Below are 21,038 nucleotides of genomic sequence, written 5' to 3'. Positions count from 1 at the left end.
CAGTGTTGCCCCCCAGGGAATATTTGGCAATATCCGAAGAAATTTATGATTGTTACAGCTGAACCAGAGAGGGTAGGTGCTACTGTCATCTAGTGTGTAAAGGCCAGAGATGCTGCTAAACACTCTGCGGTGTCCAGGACAACCCCTGATAACAAAGAATTATCCAGCCCCAAACACCAATTGTGCTGAGAAACCCTGGTGTCTGTGAACCTTTCAGGCTCATGGGAAAAGGCGGTCAGAGAGGGTGATAGCTGGAGGTGGGTGGACCTGAGAACAGTCTCCTTACATACTTTGCTGCAGTCTCATTTGCTTGAGGCAGTTTTCACCTTGCCTCTCCTACCTCTCTACCATAGAACTCTTATTCATCACGTTATAGGTTTTCATTTGTTTATTCTTATGTAGCCATTTTCACTATTCCCTCTCCCACCCCCACTCCCCCGAGCAGTAAATTCTGTAATGCAAGGCAATCTTGTGTCCTTATTTCTGTTTCTGGGCACGCTGTAAAACATCTGTATTTTAATAGTATCTGTCAGGAAATTCTATTTTGGCAACCAAGTACGGGCTAATCTAAAGTAGCCCATACTTGAGTGCTATGTTGATAAGGCTCTAATGCATAGTTAGCCCCTTGACTGTCAGGCTTGGAAAAAAGACAGGAAGTATTCCTTGTCTTTGGAAATGAGCCTACTGTGGCTTTGGGAAGGAAAGAGTACAAATGGTTCTCACCAGATAGGGTTGCAGCAGCTCTCCCAGCATTTTGGGAACAAATCAGGTCATTATCTCAACAATGTCAAAATTGTGTTCCCAGATCAGTTGTTGTTTGAAACATTTGGGGCTGATGCGGAGGGGAAGAATTAATTAGCAGCTCCCTCTCTTGGTGTTCTTTTTCAGCCTTCTCAAATTGCAGCAGGAGAGTCCCTTAGACATGCTGGCTGCTCATTTGATAATCTGTGTTTTGCTCAGTACAAAAGGTTGCTGGCTAAGTTTTGTGAGCCCCTCTAACGTCAGGCTGGCAGTGTCTTGGGTTCAATTAACAAGAAAGTCTACAGTAACATTTTGTCAATGGGAAAGGACTTGAATTTACAGAACTGTCTTGGAAAGCCCTGGGTAAGTTTGAAGAGCAAAGTTGCCTTTTCCGTTTTCAGAAATATTTTACCCCGCAACGATGTGTAAATCTAAAGCCTGTGCAAGAATGAAAACGAGCTTTAGTATTAAGATTTGGCACAGTGTGTGCAAGCAGTGAGACTGGGTTAAAAACAGGAAGTGTCTTAATTTAAAGACGGTGATGGGGAGACGGATTAAAATAAACTGCTGGCCATGTTGAATCTGAGATAGGCAAGCCTTGGTTGTGGGCACATTCCCTTCTGAATTACTCTATGCAGATATATTTTAGGCCTCTTTCTATTAAATTGTCTTTCCCATCCTTTCAAAGATAGGGCTAGTGATAAGAATTCTCTTCCTGCATGGTGGGTACCATCATATAAACGGTATGAGCATGCTTTTCTTGTGTCTCTGTATAACTGCTTGGTCTGCCACTCCACAAAATAGTAAAACACATTTCTGTAGTGGACTAGCCCATGCTGTGAAAGAGGAAGGTGGTGGTGGACAAAAAGTGGTAAGTTTTAGGATGAAGGATGTTGATGTTAAACTTTATTTCTGATTATGGCAGTCTTTCATCATGTAATTTAAGAAGGCTGAGATCATCTGACTTTTTTTGTTTGTTTTTTTTCTTTAGGACTGCAGGAAGTGTTGATAAACATCTGTTTAAGTTGTCTATATCATGCAATCCATAATCTTCCTTCATAACTATGATAGCATATGGTTTTCTATAGTTAGGAAAACTATTTCTCATGTATTTCATGGTTTGGCCAAATCCTTTTATTACATTAGTACTAAAAAATTCCTTAGGATTTCTAGAGAAAATAATATTTATGATGGATAAATAAGGGAAAGTAAGATAATTCTTAAACCTTAGTATCAGCAGTCATTCTAAACCACATTACACATCTTCAGTAAAAGTGGTTACAAAAGATTTTTCTCACTTCAAAAGATCCTCCAGGGAAGAGTCCCAGCTTTTTCTTGGTGTTATTTTAGGTATTAACTCAGGAGGGCTTTCTGAAGGTTTGTCAGTGAGATAGTTGGGGGGTTCCTGAGCTTTTTATTGCTGTGGGTGAACTTGGTACTTTACTTGTTGGGCTTTTAACCCCTCAGCAGCGTGTACAGATGCCCTCACATGCTTTCTGGGATGACTTAAATGCTAAATAGCAGGGGTATTTCTCAAGAATGTTTAAGAAAAGAAAGCAAACATTTGTTTGCACAAACAGATACTTGTGACTTCTGTGAAAAAATTCCAATGGTTGTAATATAGGAAATTTTTATAAACAAACACCCCTACCAACTAAGCCATCCTGTATTTTTATGTGTGTATAGAAAAAATGAAACGATATACTAAAATGTTAATGGCAAAGTTTCTCTGGGAATTGAATTTAATTAAAATTTTTTATCAAGATTTTTAAAGTTTTATAATGACCATGTTATGTTTATGTAATAAAAATAAAATAGAGGCTAGGCACAGTGGCTCACACCTGTAATCCCAGCACTTTGGGAGGCTGAGATGGGAGGATTGCTTGAGTCCAGGAGTTTGAGACCAGCCTGGGCAGCATAGTAACACCCTATCTTTATTTTTAAAAAATAAAATAAGAGAGGGGGACAATAAATGCAAATATATAAATGACAGAAATTTTATGGTCTGGTCAAAGAACTATCATTGCATGAAATTATAGATATGGTTATGTAAGGTTACCTTTTTTCATTATAATTCCACCAGTAATTCTAAAGTTTCTTTTCTTTTTTTTTTTCCTATTTCTTCCACAGAAAAACAGGACAAAGAAACCTGTGTGAATTTTCCGCTTTTCACCTTCTCTGATTTTATTTCTTCCTCATTCTTCCTTTGACAGTCCTCGCAGGCCTCCTGAGAGAATAGGGAAGACCCCCTCCCAGAACCTTCCTGTAAGGTCTCCCCGCTGACTTCCTGTAGTGGATGTGACTGTGTGCCCGGTGCCTGCCGAAGACCCCTGTCACTGACTGTGCCCTTTGGGAAAGAGTCAACAATGGCCTCCTCCTGTGGCTGACTTCGTTCATGTTCAGGCTCTCCAGCTTGCTAGTGAGAATTGCCAAGGAGTGGTTCATGGCAGGATAGAACTAAACTGATAGATGAAAGCTCCACAGTGCTTCAAGACGGGGTCCCGTTCATGTTTAGCAGTTTTCCTTCCTTCAAAATAAAAAACTAGCAGTCCTTAGGGAGGACAGTTTTTTCCTTCCTTTTCCTATTCTGGCTCCAACAGCTGTCTCAACACAGCCGGAGATGGGGAGCAGCCTGGCTTCCACTGGCAATAGCTGTATTGTGGGAGTGTGAAAGAGAAGCCACCTTTTCCTCCCTCTGCCCAAGCCACCTGGCCCCTTTGTTCTTTCTCCTCCTCGTTCTCTGAGGTATGAGTGGCTGTGACTGTATGACATAGGAACTGTGAAGCGGGTTGGGGGAGGGTTTGGTGCGTAAATCCTCACGCAGGTGGCGGTTATTGTCTGTGTGGAGGAAATACGCCCGGTTCTTCTGGGACTGCTTTCATTTCCCTCTAGCTTCCAGAGGGTAAAATGAACCTTAATGGAGGTCGGGGGGTGGCACACACAAAGTCCTGGGTTGAGGGGGCAGTGGTCAGAAAGTTCCCTAGGGAAATACACAAAGGAGAATTAACACTGGGGACACTGAGGTGGGTTTTGGTCCTTTCCACATAACTGACACCTTTCAAAGCAAGGACTTGCTTTCTCGTGTGGAATGTCAGCAGTCGCAACACCACTAGGTTGGATGCAGGATAATTATTCAGAATCACGAGTTACCTGTTTACAGGCAATCACATTGCAGGTGGGATAAATAAGCAGACAGTCTGTGGTAGGTTCCCCCACCCCAACCGCCTCCCCTCCCCCCGGGGATACTGTAATTTTAAGTATTGTTTTGGATATTGGTAATTCTAAAGCTCCAATCTTAACTGGGTTTTATGAAAGCCGTTATAGGGTGTTTATTACCAAAAAAACCTCCTTCTTATTTAATAATACGGTGCCTAGCCGCTCCTTTTTCCCTGCATCCGTACATGAAGCCTGATTGCAGATCTCGAACAGTATATTTCTTTGAGCTAAACAGCAAGAACAGATAAGGTATCTTATCAAAACACCACGCCAGGTGGCGTGGCTCACACCTATAATCCCAGCAATTTGGGAATCTGAGGTGGGAGGATTGGTTGAGGTCAGGAGTTTGAGGCCGCAATGAGTTATCGCGCCACTGCACTCCAGCCTCAGCAACAGAGGGAGACCCTGTCTCTAATAAAACAAAAACATTACACCATTGTCAGAAGGTGATTTGTTCTCCTTTGTTGGATTAAATTCTCTCACGTGCAAGGTAGTGGCCAGCAGCCTAAGAAGATACACAAGCTCTTCACTGTAGATGTTTGGCGGTGTGGGGGTTACAAGGTTAATTATGAGTGTAAGGCCCAGGAGTCTTTTCTTCCTAACAATTTCATTTCATCCTATTTCTTTTTCCATTCTTTCTCCGAACTGTCTATACTTTATTAAACTCTTCTTTTTCCCAGACTCCAGAATAATTTCCTGTGATATGTTTTAGCAGTTTCTCCAAGAAAAGGCTCCAGGAGTCTTTAAATCCAGCCCTTTTTCTGCTGTATCTTTGTGCCTCACATCTTGAGAGAAGTTGAGTGGTAGAAAGTAAAGGAAAGCAGAAAAAGAGATGGGTCAGGGAGGAAAGCCAAGATGGAAAATGGATGGGAATGAATGAGGAACATGATGTGGGTTGCGGTGTCAATTCATGGTTAATACAACATGTGTGGCTCAGTATAACCAGATTGTCATAAGAAGCTCAGGCAGCTCTCCCCCTCTGTTGCCTGGGGCTTTTCGCAGTTACAATAAAAGTGGAAAGATGAAGAATAAGGGCAAGCAGAAAACACACACATTTGCCTGTTTCCCTCTTTTTATCCCGATTGAGTAGACGGGAGGCAGAGCTGTTACCCATGATGGTATTTCATACCAGATTCAATCTACTAGTTTGTTTGGTTTTATAGGCATGATTCCCAAATTTTGAATCTGAAGTTAGCTGTCAGTTTAAATTCAGAGGGTCTGCAGTTGTTTTTCAGGTTTTTCTTGATTCTGCCTTTGGAAACCAGAAAGATGTTGAATTTACTTTTCATCTGACAATATTGCACATCTGTGAACCCAACTGATCTGAAAGTGTTTAGCTCTTAACTCTGTGAAGTTAGCTGGTTATTCTGGATGGCTGGGACAATGGTGAGGACCATTTATAATGGTTACTCTCACCTGTGCTCCAGACGCTCCACTTGGTGCTAGAAATACAGCAGTGAACAGACACGGTTCTTGCCTCCACACAGCTTGCAGTTTAGTAGGGCAGACTGACGACATTAAAAAGATACCATCAGTGTTGTTATAATGGTGATAAGAGTTACAAAATAAGGGGCCAGGTGCAGTGTCTCACGCCTGTAATCCCAGCATTTTGAGAGGCCAAGGCAGGAGGATTGCTTGAGCCCAGGAGTTGGAGACCACCCTGGGCAACATAGTAAGACCTTGTTTCTACAAAAAAAAAAAAAAAGAAAAAAATCAAAAATTAGCTGGGTGTGTTGATGTGCACCTGTGGTCCCAGCTACTCAGGAGGCTGAGGTGGGAGGATCACTTGAGCTCAGAAGGTCAAGGCTGCAACGAGCTGTGATTGCACCACTGTATTCCAGCCTGGGTAAGTGAGACCCTGTCTCAAAAAAACAAAAATAAAGGGAGCATATAACAGTAGGATCTAATCTAGCCTAGGCAAGTACGGCATTCTTGAGAAGTGACTTAAGCCCTGAAGGACTGGTCGAATTGTCTGTGTGAAGATTGGCAGCGGGTGCTCTGAGGGGGAAAAGCGGAAATAGCATATGCAAAGACGCTGAGGTAGAAAGGGAGCTCTGGCCTGCTTGTGTGATTACTGTGGGAGAATGAACAGGAAGAAGACGCAAGTAGAAGCAAGAAGACCAATTAGGAGGTTCAAGGACCTGCCTACCTAAGGTCAGTTAGCCGGTGATTGCCCAAGCCAAGACTCAAACTCATTTTTATGAAGGCCCCACACCCTCATCTCCTCAGCAGTTGTTAAACAATATTTGATAATGGTGTTCATGTCAACCTGGCACATGTCTAGAAGATTCTTAAGTGACTTTTTCTTTTCACATGGCTTTTTGACCTTTTAAATATAATATGTTTTAATATGATGTTATTAGCTGCACAAAGGAAGGGAACTGCTCATTTGAATGAACCAGAAGAAACTTGGAATTTTGCCTGCCTTCTGCTTCAGCCCTGCCAAAATGTAATTTCTTTAATTCATTAAATCACATTCTTGACTAATCTGCTCAAGTCTGTACTATGCCTTGGCCTTTTTCCCTGTGACAATTTAGGGATCTTTAAAGAAAATATTTTGAAATGTTTTCTCTTGATCAGGGTGCTTGTGGTTAGATATTGCATACACTGCTTTTATTTGCAGAATGAGCTATTTTTCTACCATGTGATCCTTTGTTAGAAATGAACATGATTGTGGCTGGGCGCAGTGGCTCATGCCTGTAATCCTAGGACTTTGGGAAGCCGAGGCAAGAGGATAGCTTGAGCCCAGGAGTTTGAGACCAGCCTGGGCAACATAGCCAGACCCCTTCTCTACAAAAAAATTAGAAAATTATCCAGGCCTGGTGGCACATGCCTGTAATCCCAGCTACTTGGGAGGCTGAGGTGGCAGGATCGCTTGAGCCTAGGAGGTTGAGGCTGCAGTGAGCCATGATTGTGTTACTGCACTCCAGCCTGGGTGACAGACAGCGAGACCCTGTCTCAAGAAGAATGCAATTGTAATTTTGTCACCTTTATTTTAAAAAATCATTTATCAGGTGGTTGCTATGAAAAGCAATTTAGATGTTTACAACCTCTACCTTCTAGGGACTTAAGTGTGTTCAGAAGTATTTAAAATGAAATAATTATCTTAGCTAATAATGATAAAATTACTGTGGAGCATTGAGGGCTACTTTGTGCCAGGCAATCAGCTTTAAACACCTTTGATTTTCTCCCTACGATGAGGGGTATACTGTGATTTTTATTAAACATTTGGGGAAACTGAGGCTGAGTTTTCTAAGAGCACGCAGGTGGAAAGTGATCAAGCTGAGTCCTCAGCTTCATATCTTCTCAGGGTCCTTGATCTTCGGCACCCTGTAGTTTTGGTTCATTTTAGGCAATTATCAGAAGTCACCTCAAATGCCAAGAACCTGTGTAACACAGGGGATGAAGTAAATGTGAGCAATGTAATGAAGCGTTTCCTTATAAACTGTTGTAAGGATTTTGTTCCAGAGATGAAGTATGAGAAAAATATAAGCCAATTGTTCAGTTTCATATTAGTCACCCTCTTCTACTGAACTTCGGTAAATTCAAAGCTTCCCTCTATACGAATTTACTTTTATAGGAATATTACAAAATCTGTACTAAGAAATACTAGAAAATAACCTGTACTTAATAGGTTTAATGGAAATTAAACCCAAATATAATGGAAATCTGAATGAATGCTCATTTAAAAAAATATAATTTATAGCAGTGGTTCTCAAACTTTAGCGTGCATTTGGGTCCTCTGGAGCGTTATGTTAAAACACAGATAGCTGGGCTCCAACCCCAGACCTTCTGATTCAGGAGTTCTGGGACTGGCCTACAAATGTACATTTTTGACAAGTTGCCAGCTGTATGAGGGTTCTCCAAAGAGACAGCATAGGTATATTGGGAAGGAGATTCATTATAGGAATTGGCTCATGTGATTATGAAGGCCAGGAAGTCCCAGGATGTTCCCCAAGAAGTCTCAAGATCTGCCATCTGCAAACTAGAGAACAAGAAGGCCATTGGTGTAATTCAGTCTGAGTCTGAGGGCTGAGAACCTGGGAGCACCTGGCGTAAGTTTCCATCTCCATCTGAGTCTGAAGATCCAAGAACCAGGTGCGCTGATGTCTGAGGGCAGGAAAAGATAGAAGTTCTAGCTCAAGCAGAGAGCAAGTATTTGCCTTTCCTCTCCCTTTTTGTTCTATTCTGGCCCTCACTGATTGGATGACACCCATCCACACTGATGAGCATCCATATTGGCAGTCTTAACCCTTTTCCCACTTAGAAAAAAAGTGCAGTTTGTGGCCAGTGCTTATTTAATTTTACATAAACAGGCTCTTGGAGGCTAAAGCAAATCGGACTGATTTTCAGTGTGAAAATAAAATAGAAAATATTATTTCTAAACAGACCTAACATCACAACCATCTGAATTATCAGAATCATCTATTTCAGAAAAATCGGATTCATCAAATGAATCTTCCATCAACTGTTAGAGAACGATGTTAACATTGCTCATAGGAATGCTATGTTTTCTAGGATTTGACATTTTCAGCAATTGAGAATTACTATATTTTGTAGATGGAAATGCCACTACTAAAAACAGAATCCTATAAATAGGATGATGTCTTTTGTTTCCAAAGTCGATATACTAGAACGATGTGAAAATTTTAAAAACGAGATCTTTCGTGGCAAGGTTATCTTGGGGTACACACTGCAGCTGCAAGCACCATGGGCAAGTATTCTCAGGGCAAACAGGAAGAGAGTTAGTGAAGTCTACTAATTCAAATGCTGATCTCTTCTTGGCACACCCAGAAGTAATGTTTTACCGGCTGCCTGGGCATCCGTTTGCCCAGTCAAGTTGGCACGTGAAATTAACCTGCATACCAGGTAATGTTTCTGCTGCTGGCCTAGCGACCACACTTTGAGAACAACTAATAAGTCATAAGACGGTAGAACCCCTAGAGAGTAATAAGTGCTAGTGAAATGAGCTGGCCAGTAGCTAATCCCTGAGAAAGCCATTTCCTAGTCTTATACCACATCAGTAATCCAAAGCAGGATGGCGATCTGAAGTCCCGAATAGTCAAGGGTGATACGATGACTCTATGGAGCCATCACCACTATTGGGAAGACAGTGGGGACACCTGCCTCCCCTACCTTCCACACCATGTACATGATGGCACGTGGCTTAGATGTGCAAACTGCACAGTGTCAGCTTTGTGATGATAAACTCTTCCACTCAGTCTGCTATGTATATGGCATAGTCACTATACTGCTAAATTAAATAAATCAAATGAGTGAACATAAATCAGGATTCAGATACCAATTAGGTAAAATACTATAGTTTGTATATGATGAGGATTATCCTTTTTCTGGAATGTTTCAGCATCCAACCTTTGCTGTGTTTGTCTTCTTGCAGTGACTGAGAATTAGCTGAAATAACTGTAAAAGCGTAAGGTTCCCATTTGGCTGGAGACGAAATCACAGAGGTTGGTTTACTAAGCCTTAAGAAATTCCTTTAGATTTGATGTGTCCAGACTTGTACTGGAATATGAAATATTCAATTTGACAAGATCTGTGAGTTCCTAGTACATACGTGTTTTTAGAAATGTGTTTCTCAAAATACAATTAGGAAAAAATCCCTTTGAAATGCTTAAACTACCTTTAGTGGTGATAAAGATGCCGACAACCCCTTCTGTTTAAATAAAAACAAACAACTTTTAACCTTCATGATGTTATAATAACATCATTAACTTGTGTAGACAAACATCAGTGCTCACATTTAAAGTAATCATTAAACATTTTCAGAGTTATACTTAAAATGACTTTTTAATCATACTATAAAATACTGCTGCAAAGTTGTTGGTGGGGTACTAAGTTGTAGTTCTTATTTCTTCTTTCTCTAGAGTCTGTTTTGGCTCTACCTTGGGGGGAAAATTCCCAAAGAATTGTAACTGAATACAGAAGCATTTTAAAAAATCTTATTTTAAAGAGGAGGAGAAATTTTAGAGCTATTTCTGATAATAAACCTCAAAAAGTGAGAAGTATTAGAATTTATCTTGGTTAATTTTCTTTTTTTAATTAACGAGCATGCATTGCTTATATAAAACTTTTCTCTGTGTGTGTCTGTATCTGATGCAGTTAGAAGTTCAATGTGAGTTTAGTGATTCCCAGGGAAGACTTAGGGAACCTTGGTTTCTGAGTTGTGCTCTCCTCTGACTATGTGGTGAGTCTTAGTCTCTGGAGTCAGCCAGATCCAGATCTTAGTCTCATGGAGTTAGCCATGATCATTTTAAACTTATTAAAGTGCTATGATGTACAAAGGTGCTTATGAACCTAAAATTTGAGGAATTAGATACAATGACTATGAGGTTTTGCTTTTTAGTAACTGTTTCTCATTACTTCATTGATCCAAAGTGAGATTTTTAAAGCTAAAGTCCTTGTTCCATTAAGATAATTCTGTCATTTGTCCAGTTACTCTCCTTACTCAAATTCCTAGCCCCTTTGGTACTTTCTCTCTAGCTCTTGCCCTGCTTCATGATGTTCCTGAATAGTTTTAGTTTTCTTTGTTTATTTTTCCAGTTTCTTGGGCCAGACCTCCAATTTAATTCTTTTAGTTGAATGAGCTTCTTTCTCGCTTGTTACACACTCACTTAGGGCTCATTCCTCCCTGCCTTAGTCCCAGTACGGTCTCAGTAATGACATGCAGTATGGGGACTTTGGACTCCTGTTTGAACAAACCAGCTTTGAGATGATAAAAATTTGAATATGAATTGAGTTCTTGATGATAAGAAATTGTTAATTTTGTTAGGTTTGTTAATGGCATGGTAGTTACTTTAAAAACAAATTTCTGGGCGAGTGTATTGGCTCATGCCTGCAATCCTAGTACTTTGAGAGGCCAAGGCAGGAGGATCACATGAGCCTGAGAGGTTGAGCCTGCAGTGAGATGAAATTGCACCAGTGCACTTCAGCCTGTGTGACAGAGCAAGACCATGTCTCAAAAGGAAAAAAAACAAAAACAAATTTATTCATTAGTTATAAATGCACACTGGTGTTCTTATAAGTGAAAAGATATATTGTTTTGGTTTTGCTTTAAGATTCCAGCAAATATAAAACAGAAAAAGAGGGAATATATTAAAAAGGCTGGCAAAATATGTATCATTGTTGAAGCTTAGTGATGGGTGCATTGTATTCAATATAGTATTCTCTTTTGTATATATTTGAAGTTTTTCATAATAGAAGGTTTAAAATTTTAGAACAAAAATGAATGTGGAGGTTCAGGATCCTACCAGATGTTTCCAAATGAACTTTAAGTGACAATGGGGAAAAATGTCCATATCATCCTGGAGTTTAAGGCAGGGAATTCTTGGTAGGGGGCTATTGAAAAATAGCCAAACTGTTAGTCAAAAATGTACATATGATCTCATGGCCACAGATAGTAATGTAGAAGACAGATCACGAAAGTACTAATCCTTGGGTGAGGAAGAACAGGAGAAGGCAGCCCAAGAACTTACTGAGGCCCCAAGAACTAAGGAAATCTGTTTTGTAAAAGGACCTGTATGGCCAGGTGTGGTGGCTCACACCTGTAATCCCAGCACCTTGGGAGGCTGAGGTGGGAGGACTGTGTGAGCCCAGAAGTTTGAGACCAGCCTGGGCTGATTTAATTAAATTAGCTGGGCATGGTGGCACACGCCTGTGGTCTCAGCTACTTGGGAGGCTTAGGTGGAAGGATTGTTTGAGCCTGGGTGGTTGAGGCTGCAGTGAGCTATGATCATGCCACTGCATTCCATCCTGGGTGACAGAGCAGGACTCTCTCTCAAAAAAACAAACAAACAAACCTATACAAACAATGGTAGGAATGTCGAGGAACCCAGGAGTGAAGATAGGATTAGTCAGATGCTGTGAGAGGAGTTGGAAAAAACCAGTGTAGAATGGGCAGGCACCTTTGAAAAGGCTAGAGGAAAATTTTGGAAGGGCATTAAGGAGGAGCAAAGAAGTCTAGACCTATGACTTGGAGCTGTTCTGTTATATAAATAGGATATCCAGAGATAGCAAACTGCTCACTGCAGGAAATAGGGGAAATAGAGGATAATTTGGAAGAACACCCCACTGTTATTATTTGTGGCAGTTATGTTCTATAAAGTCGCTGTGGACATAATTAGTGAATACGGAGCCATTGCTCCTAGGGGAACAATACAGAGTTAGATTCCTGTGAGCCTCTGGTTATAACGATTTTGTCAACTGTCAACCGATCAATACATAGCCTTGTTTTACATGTGTTTCTGTTTAAAGATACCTTGTTTAATATACATTGTTGATTCATTAACATTGACTTCATGGCGAAGAGCACTGTATCTCATGCCTAAATGAAGCTTAGCCAATGCGTCTCTTCTTCCTAAGGCACATCATGGCCTTGTTGTGATTAAGAACATTAGACGACACTAAGGCATGATGTTTGGGGCTCATTTTAAACAGCAAAATCACCAAGAAACCCACAAAAATGAAAAAAAAAAAGCCCTAAAAACTAGCCACAAAAGGGACATTTGTTAATAGTATAAGGGCTAGAACAAAGAGTGTAGGCTGGTTTTTTGGCTTCAGCTGGGTACATGTGTATGTGGAGTGACTCAAATATTTTGGTGTGCACTTGCTTCAGTGGCACATATACTAAAATTGGAATGATACGGAGAAGATTAGTATGGCCCCTGTGCAAGGATGACACAAATTCGTGAAGCGTTCCTTAATAAAAAAAGAAAAAAAAATTTAGGTTCTCTCCACCTGTGCGCAAATGACAATGAGCATTAGTCTTGGGGTTATAAATAAGTTTTAGTAGATGAATTTGCAAATGTGGAATCCATGAATAATAAGGATGTACTGTATTTTTTCATCTTTATTTCTTAATTAACAACTGTGATCTGTATTTTAAATGAGCCTTTTTGGGGGAGCTTGATAGGCGTCGAGTGTTTTTCCCAAAGATTTGTCACCTTCTTGTGAGTTGTCTAGTCTGTTCTTTTGGTTTTATAGATTTATTCTAAAGTAAAAGTTAATGGTAGTTGCCATTTATAATTTCTTGCAGAGGTTTTTGCAGAGATCATCCATTTAATATTTTTGTGCATTGAAGGTTTTAATTGTACAGTCAACACTGTCATTCACTTGTGATTTTCATTTTTTCCAAGCTTAGAAAACTTGAAGGATGATGACTTTTTTATTGGAGAGGTTAAAAAAAAAAAAAAGTAGGTAAAAGTGATGGATGCCTAGGCTGAGGGTGGTGACTGAATATGTGGTACTTGAAATTGAGTTTGAGTGTCCAGGCCTGGTTTCATTATATCTTGGGACACTTAAAAAAGTCTTGCAGAGGCAATCTGCTTGAAAATGCTGTATAAACCTTAAACCTCTGTAAATTGTAAAATGTAAGTACATAATAATTTCTGATTTGTAGACTTCTGCTGACAATCTTTCAAGACGGGAGAAAGGTGAAAAAGACTGAAAAGACAAACAGATATTTTTCAGAAATGAAAAACATGTACATTTTCTGAAATAGAGAATGAGAGATTTTTCTAAATGTGACCCAGAAGGCTTTCAGGTGATTTCCTAACAAGATTTGAGTTTTCTCGGATTAAATATGGTTGTGGCTCTCTACCACGTGCCCCAGTCTTGTCTTTGTTATGCCCCTTCACACATACTCTGTTCTTCACATACTCTTCCTTCTGCTGGCCGGTGCTTCCCTGTTTCTGGAACTTTCTTAAGCATTTTTACCATGTATTATAGTTATTTGTATTGTAGTTATGTGTCATCTTTCTTCCTCTTAGAAGAGAAGTTTCCATCTTACTCCATGTTTTCTATTGTAGACCCTAGTTCAGTGCCTTTTAAACAGCAGATATGGAATAATCCTCTAATGGAATAAATGGGGAGAAGAAGGGATAGTTTGTGGTTACCTGGGAAAGAAGTGTGGTTAAGTCAGCATGGGTTTCTCAAGAACAAGCCTTTCTTGAATTAACCTCATTTCCTGTATAAATCAGATACTTATTGGAGAGAGAATTTGGGTAATGTTGTTGTTAGAGGATATCAGAATAAAAAAACTACAAGTTTCATTAAGTTCTTAGGATTTTTTATGGATAAGTTGGAAAAGCATGGGCTTGATTGTAATAAGATAGATGAATGTGTTGCAGGTTGATTAACTGTTGACTTTGTGCAATTCACTGCCTTGCCAGTGCTATTCTAACTTTTCCATCAGGGAACTATTAAGGAAGAGGAAAGTTTATACTTTATTTTGGAGGGTTTAGAGGGTTGAGGGTACAGGAATTGAAGGTTGGATTGTGGGCAGGATATAGGGAGACTTTAGAAGCACAGCCAGGAGCGAAATGTCTTTGAAGACTCATGTTTTCACATAAAGATGCATTCACTTTGTATTTTTAACATGCCCATGTTTGTTTTAAAATACTTTAAATTACCACCAGATAAAATGTTCGAGTAGCCGTTTCCCAATGTCATGATATTCTAGTTTGAGAAGAGTGGTCTTTGATCAAGAAAGGTGGATCAAATTTGTGTCTATCCCATTGTTGGGAGGGAAGCTAACCAACTGGATGTCAGACATCAGGATAGAAAAAAAAAAGGCTGCAAAAAGTTGAAGGCAATCAACGTGAACAAATATACAATTAAGCTCTACTGAATGCAGCTTCCTAGAGTCAGGGGGAAAAGTTGCATGTTTCTAGAATGGGAGACCTGGATCAGTAGCAGCTCTTGTTAAAAAGATTTAAGGTTTCAGCCAACCATTTGATATGGGTGGCCTTCTCTGGCAGCTTTAATGGCACAGTACTCAGAATTAAGGAGATAATCATCCCGTTGTTTTCTGACTTCGTTAGGCTGCCTCCGAGGGCTTGTTTTCAAACAAGTTCTACATTTTAAGAGGGTAAGCCAGGGAAATAAATGGACTAGAAACTATGCCCTACCAGGAATAGTTGAAAGGCTATCGGGTGGAAAGGAGAGCAAAGTTAATTCTCAGCTTCAGGGGGCAGGATTGGAACTTATGGGTAGACATAAGAAGGACATGTTTTTCTATTTCAATCAATTAAGATTTTTTGCTTTGTAAACACACATAAAATGGATATCATATACTATTTAGTAATCACTTTTTTCACTTGATAGAGCATGTATATCTTATGTAACTATTTGATATGTTCATATGATTTTTAATGGCTACATAGCATCTCTCTATATGAGTGCACTCTTATTTATTAAAACCATCCCTGACAGTTACTTTGGTCATTTCCAATTTCTTAGTATAAACAGCAACTCTACAATGAAGATATCTCAAATATACTCATCACTGTGCATTTGTTGAGTTGTTTCCTTAGGACAGATTCTTAGCAGCAGAACAGCTGAGTCAGCATTAGTACTATTTATTTGTGGCTTTGAATACTTATTGCCAAACTGCTTCTTACCAGTAATAGGAACCGCATGTGTTAAAGAAGTCAGATTACCCCAAATTAGAGATGTTGTCATAGGGATTTTGGCAGTGGGTTGAATGTTGGACAGTGATCTAAGGCTCCTTAAAAAATTCATGAAAGTTTTAATGTAGGACCAGATGACTGTTTCATCTAGAACTTTCACATTTCAGTCTTACTATGTAAGTCACACTGTTAAAGAAAACTGTCAAGAGTCTGTAACAGAGAAAATACTGCAGACGTTTTCTGTATTCAGAAAGCACTGTAGAAATTGACCAAGGAAGAGAGGCTCATGGCAGGCAACAACGCAATGCTGTTAGGTTGCATGTATGATAGAAATAGTAAAGGAATCTTTCAGCAGATTAACCATTTTATAACTTAGGTAAGTTGGGGTTTTCCAAGTAAGTAAATTGCATTTTCTACACCCTGCCAGAGCTGGGTAACAACTGCTTCTGGGGAAGATGGGCACGGACAAAAAGCTGCTCTAGATCATGTTCCCAATAAAGAGCTCAAAGTGATTTTGCACGTGTTTTATCCTCATGACCTAAAGCTCAGCTGCAGTGAGATGGTGTAGTGCACTGAGATTATCAGCAAAGGGGATTCCAGCTTCACTGCTTGAGTAAGGCACTGGGCCTCTCTGAGCTGTAGTTTCTTAACCTGCATAGGAGATGAATTACCAATACAAGTCAGAGAGTTACAGTGAGGATTTCCTGAGATGATATATTGGATAGTACTTTCTAACCTGTAAAATGCTTTACAAATATTAGTTGTCAAGTTAGACAACTGATGCTAGTGGAGATTTCCAATTTAAAGCTTTCTAATGGATGAAAGAGCTAGTGAACTTCATCAAGGCAGAAGTTGGGTCTGATTTTGCTTGATTTTGCCTTGATGTTTGGCTCATAGTTGCAATTCACTAAATATTTGTTGAATGAAAAAAATGAAATTAGCATTTCATTGTTTTATTGACACATTAGAGAGGCACCGATGAAAATGTGTGCTTCTCATCTTTGTGGAGTAAGTACTGCTATTCATTCTTACAAGCAGGGAAGCAGATCCATCAATTCTCAAATCACTTTCACAGCCAGATTCTGCATTTTTCAGGTGATTTCTAATTACATGAAAGAGATTAGATCAAGTACCCTTTTTTGGTTATTTAAGAGGAAAGATGGAACCAAGCCTGTGTTCTGTAGCTCTATTGTGTAAAATCACTTAGAGCAAATGAATGAAATATTTTGTCAGACTTTATTTTTACTTACTGACCCTTAATAGAAAATAATTTTATGTGTAGCCCTCCCCAGAGTCTCTGTTGCCAGGAAGCTAATGTTGCTATCCCTAATATGGCAACTTTGTCTATTTTTCTGTTCTTTGTGCATTGTGTTTGGTCTTAAACTGTGAATATTCCATTAACTGAGAACTCTGAACAGCCATTGTGTAACTGGAGTGATAGTCTGTGTCAGTTCAATGCATTGTACTTGAGAATAAACATGCTGTTTTATTTGTGGTGGGACTTCTCTCATTGCCACTAGTAATATGTTGTTAACTGAAAATATAAGGCTATTAATAAACCTCATAAGTACTTTGCATTGTTGAAACAATCCTTCAGTGTAGGATCACATGATTTTATAGATATGTATGTGTGTGTCTATATTTTCAAATAGGCAGTAGACCCATTAGTTTCTTATCCTTGGGTGTTAGGTCAGAAGTGTCAGTGAAATTGAGTCCAGAATTGTAGTTATGCGTGCTTTCCTAGGGAGAGGTTTCTCTTCTTTTTAATCAGAATCTCAAAATTGCTCTATGGTTCAGAAATGTTTAGGGACCACTGACCCAGCAAATTCAGTTCAGCCCGGATAGTTTATTTGATCTGTGGTGACTGTGTCACTAGAAAGTGATATAAAATACCTAGACTAGCACAGGGCACACATCGGTGCTAAACAAATAGTTGTTGGAAACCCAATAAAAATCACTGGTGCTTTTTTTTGTTTCTTCCCTATAACACATTATGGCCTGTGAACTTCTAGAAGACAGGATCTTTGTCTTACTCAGTCTTTGGCAGCTGTCTTAACTTCTCACGTCTGTCTCCTAGTGTCATAGAATGTGCACTTTCTTTATTTTTTTTTTTATTTGAGACAGAGTCTTGCTCTGTCGCCCAGGCTGGAGTGCAGTGGCGCAATCTCGGCTCACTGCAAGCTCCGCCTCCCGGGTTCACGCCATTCTCCTGCCTCAGCCTCCTCAGTAGCTGGGATTACAGACGCCCGCCACCATGCCCAGCAAATTTTTTTGTGTTTTTTAGTAGAGACGGGGTTTCACTGTGTTAGCCAGAATGGTCTTGACCTCCTGACCTCATGACTCCGCCTGCCTCAGCCTCCCAAAGTGCTGGGATTACAGGCGTGAGCCACTGTGCCCGGCCAGAATGCACTTTCTGTAGCAAAGTAGAAATTGTAAAACTTTTTCTCACCAGACACCCTTATACATACAAAGAAATCTGAACATGTATCCTCAATATAGACACCTAGTTATAAATTATATACGTGTACATATCTCTATTGAGGATACATGTTCAGATTGTTTTATGCTAATATGAAATATACATAGTTGCAATGTTAAGAGATGAAAAGTAATGTTTTAGCATGTATTGATAACCATGATGGCTTTATATTAATATTAAAAGCTATACCTATTTCTGCCCATGCCTACTTTTGGTGTTCTCATAATCTGATCATGCGCTCAGCTCTGGCTCTTTGCAGCCCCTCTTCCACCTCCTAATACTCTTTCAGGAGATGCCCTTACTGTTAACTGCTTATTCTCTATGCTTCTTAATTCATATTCTTGAGAGTCAGCATCTAATTGACTCAGTTCACCTTATCATTCCAGGTCAACTCATGTGAGTCTCATTGACATACAGTGTTGTTTTTGGCTTCTCTTGGGAAGCCCACTCTGGTCCACACAGGTGACTGCATGAAGTGGGAAATGAAGACACTTGGCACAGACATGGCTGTTCAGGTAACAAAGAGTGTGTGCAGGGCGGCTTCACTGAGAAGGAGCCTGGTGAGGCTGGAATGGTGACTGCTTTCACCATTAGACAAATGTCAGTGGGTAGAGAAGAGAGACCAAAGTGTGACTTTAGAAACAGAAAAATCCCCTTTTTTTCCTTTGCAAATCCATACCTATATATTTTGAAGACCACTAGGCATGTCAGGTAAACTTTTAGCAATTTAAATTAATCAGAGAGCTGGAGAACATTTATTCCTGTTAAGATCTTTCCCACCCATTCAACTCCCTGACTAGTTACTGCTAAAGAGAAAAATGGTAGCAGCTTCATCTTTAAGACTTAACCCATAGTTCTTGCAATGGGAAAGTCACCCCTAAAGAATGGTTTCATGTTTGCTCCCATTCTACCTTGTGCAGACAGTAGTTTAAGGATGTCTTCTGCAGAGCGTAACTTGTGTAGTCACCCGAAAGGGTCTTCCAGTTCACTGAGACCATGGTATTGCAGTAAAGAAAGAGTTTAATTGACGAAAAGCTGGCTAGCCGCATGGGAGATGGAGTTATCACTCAAATTAATCTCCCTGAAGTTTTGGGGGTTGAGGTTTTTCAAGGATAGTTCGGTGGACAGGGGACTATAGAATGGATGTTGCTGATTGGCTGGGGATGCCATCATAGGAGTGTGGAAAACAGCCCTCATTTGCTGAGTCTGCCTCTGGGTTAGGGGCCATAGGACCAGTTGAGTCATGAGTTGCAGGTCCAGGTGGAGTCAGCTAGTCGTCAAAAATGCAGCAGTCTGAAAAGACATCTCAAAAGGCCAATCTTAGGTTCCACAAGAGTGATGCTATTTACCACAGTAATTGGGGAAGTAACAAATCTTGTGACTTCCAGAACAATGGCTGGTTATCATTTATACCTACGCTTTTAACAAAACTTTTATTTTAGGTTCAGGGGTGCATGTGCAGGTTTGTTAATATGGGTAAACTCGTGTCATGGGGGTTTGTTGTACAGATTGTTTCATCACCCAGGTGTTAAGTTAAAATACATAGTTATTTTTCTTCACCCTCTCCTTCCTCCCCAACTTCCACCCTCCATTAGGCCCCAGTGTCTGTTTTTGTCCTCTGTGTGCCCATGTGTTCTCATCATTTAGCTCCCATTTATAAGTGAGAACGTGTAGTATTTGGTTTTCTGTTCCTGCGTTAGTTTGCTGTGGGTGATGGCTTCCAGCTATCCATGCAAAGGACATGATCTTATTCTTTTTTATGGCTGCATAGTATTTCATGGTGTATATGTTCCACATTTTCTTTATCCACTGTACCACTGATGGGCGTTTAGGTTGATTCCATGTCTTTGCTATTGTGAGTAGTGCTGCAGTGAGCATATGTGTGCATGCATCTTTATGATAGAATGATTTATATTTCTTTTGGTGTACACCCAGTAATGGGATTTCTGGGTGGAATGGGAGTTATATTTTTAGAACTTTGAAGACTCATCACATTGTCTTCCACAATGGTTGAACTAATTTATACTTCCACCAATACTGAGTAAATGTTCCTTTTTCTCTGCAACCTCGCCAGCACCTGTTATTTTTTGACTTCTTGATAATAGCCATTCTGACAGGTGCAAGATGGTATCTCCTTGTGGTTGTTATTTGCGTTTCTCTAATGATTGGTAATGTTGAGCTTTTTTTCCACATACTTGTTGGCCACATGTGTGTCTTCTTTTGAAAGGTGTCTGTTCATGCCTTTGCCTACTTTTTAATGGAGTTGTTTTTTTCTTATAAATTTAAGTTCCGTGTAGGTGCTGGATATTAGACTTTTGTCAGATGGATAGTTTGCCAAAATTTTCTCCCATTCTGTAGGTTGTCTGTTGACTTTGTTGATAGTTTCTTTTGCTGTGCAGAAGCCTTTTAGTTTAATTAGATCCCATTTGTCAATTTTTGCTTTTGTTGGAATTGCTTTTGACATTCTCATCACGAAATCTTTGCCCATTCCTATGTCCGGAATGGTATTGCTTAGGTTATCATCCTGGTTTTTGAGTATTACATTTAAGTTTTTAATCCTTCTTGAGTTGATTTTTGTATATGATGTAAGGAAGGGGTCCAGTTTCAATTTTCTGCACATGGCTAGCCAGTTATCACAGCACCATTTATTCAACAGGGAGTCCTTTCCCCATTGCTTGTTTTTGTCAGGTTTGTCAAAGATCAGATAGTTGTAGGTATGCGGCCTTATTTCTGGGTTCTCTCGTCTGTTCCCTTGGTCTGTGTGTCTGGTTTTGTACCAGTGCCATGCTGTTTTGGTTATTGTAGCCCAGTAGTGTAGTTTGAAGTTGGTTAGTGTAATGCCTCCAGCTTTGTTCTTTTTGCTTAGGATTGCCTTCTGTGCCTACATCTTAGCAGAATTCAGGCCCTTCTCATAATCCTAACCTTGTGGTGTTTCATTAGCTTTACAAAGTTGATTTAGTTTTGGAAAGTGCTATTCTCATTCTTGCTTTAAAGTTAAACTATAAACTAAATTTTCCCCAAAGTTAGCTTTGCCCATGCCCAGGAATGACGAAGGAGAACTTGGAGGTTAGAAGCAAGGGTCAGATATCTCTTACTGTCACAGTTTTGCAAAAGCAGTTTCACTTCCCTCTTCTAAGTCCCTTCTACATAGATTGGAGCCAGCAAAGAGAACGTTT

General features: G+C 39.9%; 1 protein-coding gene and 1 non-coding gene across 6 annotated transcripts in view; both read left to right on the top strand.

Annotated features, from left to right (window-relative positions):
- The window catches only part of KANK1 (KN motif and ankyrin repeat domains 1), a 276,823-nt gene that overhangs the window by 75,752 nt on the left and 180,033 nt on the right, over positions 1-21,038 (top strand). The gene's annotated exons all lie outside the window — the stretch shown is intronic.
- LOC112440960 (U6 spliceosomal RNA) lies at positions 12,575-12,681 on the top strand. The gene has a single exon (XR_003028937.1). It is a non-coding gene; the product is annotated as a U6 spliceosomal RNA (small nuclear RNA).

The sequence above is a fragment of the Pan paniscus genome, chromosome 11 (assembly GCF_029289425.2).
Source record: "Pan paniscus chromosome 11, NHGRI_mPanPan1-v2.0_pri, whole genome shotgun sequence".
Classification (NCBI taxonomy): Eukaryota; Metazoa; Chordata; class Mammalia; order Primates; family Hominidae; genus Pan; species Pan paniscus.
The sequence above is the reverse complement of the archived record's forward strand: the minus strand, read 5'-3'. Positions and strand labels throughout refer to the sequence as shown.